The sequence below is a fragment of the Crocuta crocuta genome, unplaced genomic scaffold (genome assembly GCF_008692635.1).
Source record: "Crocuta crocuta isolate KB4526 unplaced genomic scaffold, BGI_CrCroc_1.0 scaffold129, whole genome shotgun sequence".
NCBI lineage: Eukaryota > Metazoa > Chordata > Mammalia > Carnivora > Hyaenidae > Crocuta > Crocuta crocuta.
In genome coordinates this window covers 6302053-6308433 of record NW_027551571.1, presented here as the reverse complement: position 1 = coordinate 6308433, position 6381 = coordinate 6302053, and the positions used below count along the sequence as shown (strand labels likewise).

The 6381-nt window shown below is 55.9% G+C and overlaps 1 long non-coding RNA gene across 2 annotated transcripts; it reads right to left on the bottom strand.

Annotated features, from left to right (window-relative positions):
• Nucleotides 1-3697: 3697 nt before the first annotated feature.
• Nucleotides 3698-6348, bottom strand: LOC144220666 (uncharacterized). 2 transcript variants are annotated; one of them, XR_013331814.1, is made up of 3 exons: nt 6164-6348; nt 5125-5215; nt 3698-4435 (listed from the first exon to the last, which is right to left on the bottom strand). It is a non-coding gene; the product is annotated as an uncharacterized LOC144220666 (long non-coding RNA). The 2 variants fall into 2 exon arrangements; XR_013331815.1 differs by lacking the exon at nt 6164-6348 and adding an exon at nt 5608-5738.
• Nucleotides 6349-6381: the final 33 nt, after the last annotated feature.

Sequence of the window (6381 nt, the reverse complement as noted above, 5' to 3'; positions counted from 1 at the left end):
TGGTGGTGGGCTGGATCGTACGTGTTGGCGTGCTTTGCGCTCGCTGGGAGCTCAGCTCGGCTGTGAGCCGAACATCTGCACGGGGGCTCTTCACCTGGCCTGGGGCTCCCCCCAGCATGGTGGCCTCAGGGCAGCCTCCCATCTTACAAGGTGACCCAGGGCTCCAAAGGCCAGCATCCCAGCTGACAAGATGAAGCTGCCTGGCCTTCATCACATCCCATAGATTTAAAATAAGTCACCAGGCAGCCCGATTCCACTTCGTGTCTTGAAAGGTGGCGCCGATGCATTGGAACCTGCTGCCTTTGGAAAACCCGACCTGCTCACTTCTCTTTGTTCTGACTCTTCCAGGCTCAGCTGCCAGCCGGGCCCTTCCTGGGACTTCCGGCCTGCTCCAGACCCAGGTCCTTCAGGCGGCCCCCAACCCAGAGAGCGTTTTCAGGTGCGCCCTGGGAGAGGCAGCAGGTAACAGGAGCATTTCTAGCGCTAGGGGGTCAACAGAAATCAGTTTAAGTCAACCAGGGAGATCCCACCCTCCTTCCTGGGGGTTGAGAAGGCTAGAGGATGTGATCCATTCCACCCAGTGAGATAGGAAGAGAGTTCTTTCTTGGATAGAGAGAGAGAGGAAGAGCTGTCTTTTTCCTCTGTCCGTGGGCCTTTGCTTTATCTGCATCTGATGCTCAGAGCCAGGGCAGCCATTGGAATCACGAGCGGAGCTGGGCCCACACCCTGGGCACGGAAGTGAGAAAGACCAACAGAACCTGAGTTCTGAGCTTATGAGATTCTGAGTGGATGAAACTGGAGCCTCCCTTCCTGGAGAATTCTTGGCAGGTGAAACCATTAGTTTTCCCTGTAGCCCAGGCCAATAGGAAACGTAACCTGTGCTTTACTTGAACTCTTCCTAGGAAGCGTCCTCCGAGTGAGCAGGAAGATGATTTTGACAAGCGCTTGGAAAGGGAGGCGTGCCTGTCATTAGCCTGCTTGATCTCACCCATGCCCCTCACCCTCCGGGGCCTGGCTCGGTTGCTCAGGTGGCTAGAGATGTGGGCTGAGCCCTGAAAATCACTGGCTGGCTCCAGTCCGGCTCGCCGACGGGCTCCAATCTGGAGACCCCAGTGAGAGAGCAGCGGGGCGGGGGGAAGCCAGACCCTTCTCCTCCTGTCTCATCTCTCTGCTTCAAGCAATGTCTCCAGCAAGGCTGCTTCCCCTCCGTGGTTCCACCTCTCTGGTCAGTGCCTCTCTGTGGTTCCAGACCCCACGGGAGGGCCCCCAGGTGGCCATGGCTCTGCTCTTCCCCCCTCTGATGCCCAGCCCTGCGGGTGCTGCTATTTCTACAGTTGTTAGATATTCTGTCTTCTCTCATTTAACATCTAGTGCCCATGTTAAATTTGCCCCACTCAACCGCCTGTTGGGACCCCGAAAGACACCGGGCCTGGTATGCCAAAGGGGAATGCTTAATGCCTGCATATGGCGGCCTTCCGGCCCTCCGCCCTCCCAGATCGCTGGGGCCTGATGTCAGCACGGGGTTGGTCGGACTGATGGGAACGGCAGGTTGGGGCCACGGCTGAACTATCTGCACAATCAAGGAGTGGCCCTGAGGGGTCAGAGGCTGCCCCCAGAGTAATCTTATCACAGCCCGAGGTTCTCTCCCCAAGTGAAGCTGGGTACGTGGATGGCTATGTCTCTACATGCTCTTGCCGGGGTGCCCCTGACCCCTCCCCAGCTCAGTCCAGCCCTGGATGAGCCTGTTTCTAAAACCCAGCTCATGCCTTTGTCCTGCGGTGCCCACAGTGGTGCCTTGTGTGGCCACTATCGTGTTGACCAGAGACACAGAGCACAAGCCTGGGACCTGGCCTCCCCCTCTGCGAGCTCGTCGGCTCATCTCCTTGGTGGCGGGAGGGGGCCTGGCCTCGAATAAGGGCTCCCCGGTTGCCTGAAGGGGGGGAAAACACGCAGCCCCTTCAGATGCTCCTGCATCGTCTCCTGATGAGCCCAGGCACGTGCTGCCTTACACCCCGGGCCCCCGGGGCTCAGTCCGGCAAGATGCTATTGGCCCTTCAGTCTCGGGTTTGACTCGGCAGGGATGCGGAGCTCACACCGCCTCCCGGCTGAGCACGCACTTTCCAGAAGGCCTACATTGGGCAAGGGCCCTCCCCATCCTGTTCCCTGCCACGAGAGGAAGGGCTCTTGCGGGCTCCGGGGCATCTCATAGGTGGGGCAGTGGCAAAACCCAGCGAGGTGCTTCGACCATTGGGGTCAGAGGCAGGCAGCAGGAGCCTAGGAGAAAATGCAACAAGAGCGGTGGTGGGGAGAACAGGCCCTTGGGGGTTCCCTGCTGGTCCCCAAGACCCCAGCCAGCCCAGAGCTGCAGCCGGAGGACCCTCCCTCACCCAGTACATCAACTGCATGTAGGGGACACTCCACGTAACCACGTATTGAATGAATGAATGAATGACCAAAGGAAACACAGTTAGAATCCTTTCTCTCTCTGACCTTAGAGAGCACTTGGGGAGAATTTCGCATGAGCTGATCAGTCAAGGACCCACAAGTTTCTCAGGGCAGCCGTCGTTCCAACCTAACACAGTGTGCCAGGTGCTTGGCTAGAAACCGGACGTATGAAGATAACTGTGGTCCTGACTTCAAAGGGAGTAGGACGAGACCAGGGCGGGGACAGGACCCAAGGTGCCCCTACTGTGGGATGCATGCCGTGGGGACAGGCAGGCAGGGTGGGTGGAACAAGGCGGGTTAGGAGGGCTGGCGTGCAGGAGACAGGACCCGGAAGTGAGCGGGGCACAGCGCAGAGGGTCCCGGGAGCCAGGCTAATGCCTTTGGACTTTACCCTCTGGGCCAAAGGCCATGAGTGAAGACTTTGAGACAAACGAAGAAAGCGGTCAGACCTGAACGCTTCTGCCCTGTCGTCAGTCGTCGTGTTCGGAAGGCGGCACATCTGGATGCTGGCCCACCACCCGAGTACCGGGGCTCTGTGTCCAGGGCACTCAAAAGGCAGGCTGCGGGAAGCAGAGCATTGCCACGATCAATCGGCCAGCGTCAGTGGGTTCAGTGTCTGACTCTTGATCTCGGGGTCATGAGTTCAAGCCCCATGCTGGGCATGGAGCCTACTTAAAAAAAAAATTTTTTTTTTTAAATAAACATTTCTAAAATCCATTTGTCATTGTCAGTCGAGTGAACTGCTCTTAACATCTGGACAGAGGCCGTCTTTTCTCTGCAATGTACTGTGTGGCTCCTGACTCACCACAGGGCCCTGCTGGGCTCCAGGAGGCGCTGGCCCAGTTCCTGCCCGATGCCCTCTGTCTTGGCAACTCCCCAGGGAACCACACCAGGGCGGGGGCAAGGCGGGGCAGTGATGCAACACTTATAAAACAGACATCCTGGGACTTCCACTTATACATGGGTGTCTTTGGCCTCTGACAGATACCTTTGGAGACGGTCCCCTTCTCGGATGACGCCTGTGTTGCTCAGAGCAAGGAGGGCCATCCGGAAGCTCTCTGTGCCTGAGGCACATCATTTGGATATTGGCAAAGACGGCACGCTTTCCACCTCGGAGGGTGGACTGGAATTTTGGAAACTCCTAAAAACAATTCAAGGGCAAGGCTGGAGTGCTGGTGAGTGACTGAGCTTCAGAACATCATTCCTGGTCAAGCATCCACATGTGATGAGTGTCCCATGCCTGGCCCCCAGGTGTCCTGAGTTACCGAACCCTTGCAGGACAGGTCTTAGCCTCTCGTGCCCTCATGGACGTCCTGAGCCTCATTCCATGGTCAACTCTAACTGTGCTTCTGGGGAGAAACTTGGTGCGGTAGCATACGACCTTGGACGTATGGGCAGAACACAAGCCCCTCTCCCAGGAAGCTTTCAAGGTCTAATACTCCAGTACTGACCACACGGATATGTAAACGTTTGCTGAGTATAGCCTTTATGTCCCTTAATTATTTCCAGCGAAGGTTACTCTTTACGATTATAATCACTATATACCTTCATAAGCCCTTTCATGTACATAATTGAGAAAAAAAATACCTCCTTCTTCAGACATGTCCTCATTTTTGGTTCAAAAAATGTGCACAGTGTATTTATACATAGGCCTCATTGTAAAAGCTTCAGATGGCAAGAGCTTGCATGTTTATCTACTCCAATCCAGCCGGAGAGTGTTTTACAAAAAGAGTCTGAGGCCCAGAGAGACGGGAAGCCCAGAATGAGTGCAGTGGGGGAGGGGAGCTACAAAACTGGAGTCGATCCTGGAACTTAGGGTGGGTGGGATGACGAAGGATCCAGATCTTCCCGGCACGTCCAACGTGGTTTCTGATGAGTCTGTTCGCTTCCATGACCGCTTCTGCACCAAACACTAAAACCTCACCTTCACGTTAGTGTAACCTTTAGGCGTTGGCCGTCACATGCTTTACAAGGATCTTTTGCTTTTTGTCTAAGGAGAGAAATAGTGAGGGAGCCTACGGGAGTTTGCTGAAAATATGCAGAAAGACATTAATGCCACGCATATGAATAAGGCCAGGTGTAGTTACCGCTGATTTATCTTCTCAAATCCAGGTTAGTAGCCGGTTTAATGACTCAGTGCCTGCTAACTCCCAGACCCAGGGCCAAGGCCCTCTCCAAGAGTTTGCCTGTAGGCAGCTGGGCCAGCCCTCCAGGAAGCAGTGCGGCTTCCTTCCCTCGCTTCTGTTTCCCTATCTGGGTCAGACGGATCATCTGGGCCAGATGCGGCCTCCCCAGAGTAAAGGACAGCGTGTTGGCAGGAGTTTGTGTGTTTGGAGAGGGCTAGCCCACACGACGGGCCACCTGGGTGTGACACATATGAACAGCAGAGGGACAGACGCCCCCCCAGGCAAGAACTCGCCTCCATGTTTCAGCGAATACCTCGAAATCCAAAATATAAACTAAGCTGAAACAGGACCCTAGATCTGGCCCCAAACTTTCCCTTAACGGCTGGAGAAACAGAAGCTCAGAGGGTCAGGAAAGTGGCCCGATTTCTGCGGCAAGCTGCTGGCAAGGCCTGGACGGACTGTCCTTCCCTCCAAGCTGCTGCCAGGGTCCCAAGTGTGGAGGCATCCCGTGCCCTCTGCCCGGAGGAGGCTACAGAGCCGGCACCATGTTTACCTGGCAGTGACTGGCTGATCGACGGGCCAAGGAAAGCTGGGGGTGTGGACACTCTTCCCCTCTTGGCCTTCGCACTGGACCTGGGAGACTTCTGGAATGAATGCAAGGAGAACCCGGCGTTGGGATACAATGTTTCTTCACAGAAGGGAGATAAATACCACAGTGATCACCATGATCCTAAAGCTATCCCCTTTAATCTGGGCTGGAATGTTCTCTGAAGGGTTAGTAATCTCATCTCCTTCCACTGGAATTAAGCTTGTTAGGGTGGAGATAACCCCCTCCTCCCTTCTCTAGTCCAGCGTGTGCCTGGCACCCTCCCAGTGGTTGCTCAAGGGCCATGTGAAGATAAAGTTGAGTGAGGTGGGTCCCAGGCCTTAGGGGACAGTATAAGGGATATTTTCAAAATGCCACAGGATTTTGGAGTCGTAAAGATCTTTGGGTCATCGAATGAAACCTCCCGCCCAGAGAAAGAACGTAATTTACCCAAGATCACACAGCAAGTTGGGGCCAGGGACAGAGTAGAACCCTGAGCTACGCCAGGGTCCCTCTGCACCGTGACCTGGACTGGTTTCAACGTTCTTTAACTCCTCACTGGCAACCCTCGGGTACCCGCAATTCCTCGACACTCCCTGGGGCCGGCGCTGCGGGGTGGCCCACACTCCAGAAAAGCACAGTAGTCCAGCAGAGGCCGCGTGCGCTCTAAAGGACGACCGATTTCCAAAGGCTTCTGCCTTTATGTATTTATTGTGTAGACTTCGCAGCTGCCCTTAGAGACGTCTAGTCACTGACGAGTGCCATCCAATATGGGGAAGGGCAGCGGGGAGGTGGGGGGGCTCGGTGGCTTTCGGACCCTCTATCTCCTCCCCCTTCGGCCCTTAGACAAGCCTCTAGCTTAACGGTGAACAAGGCCCTTGGCGTGGCCGTTGCTGCCTGCCACCTAGTCGCAACCCCCCTGCATATGTCATACACGGGTTACTGGCCCAGGAAGGGCCTGAGGCGGTGCCACCAACTTGCCAGGTGACCCTCGCTCGGCACGCACCTTGCCCGTGTCTGCGTCGGTGCCCCGTTCTTGGATGGGAGCCAGGATCGTTACAGGCCGGTTCCCTAGGACTGGAGGGGCCGGGCAGGAGGGGCCAGAGTCCGCCCCGCGGGGTCCACGTGGCCGCTCGCGCCCACGAGCTCTTTTCTCTGCTCTAGGGCACGAGACATTTAAAGCCAAGTGGAAGGACAGTTCTGCCCCGCACAGATGCTGAAATT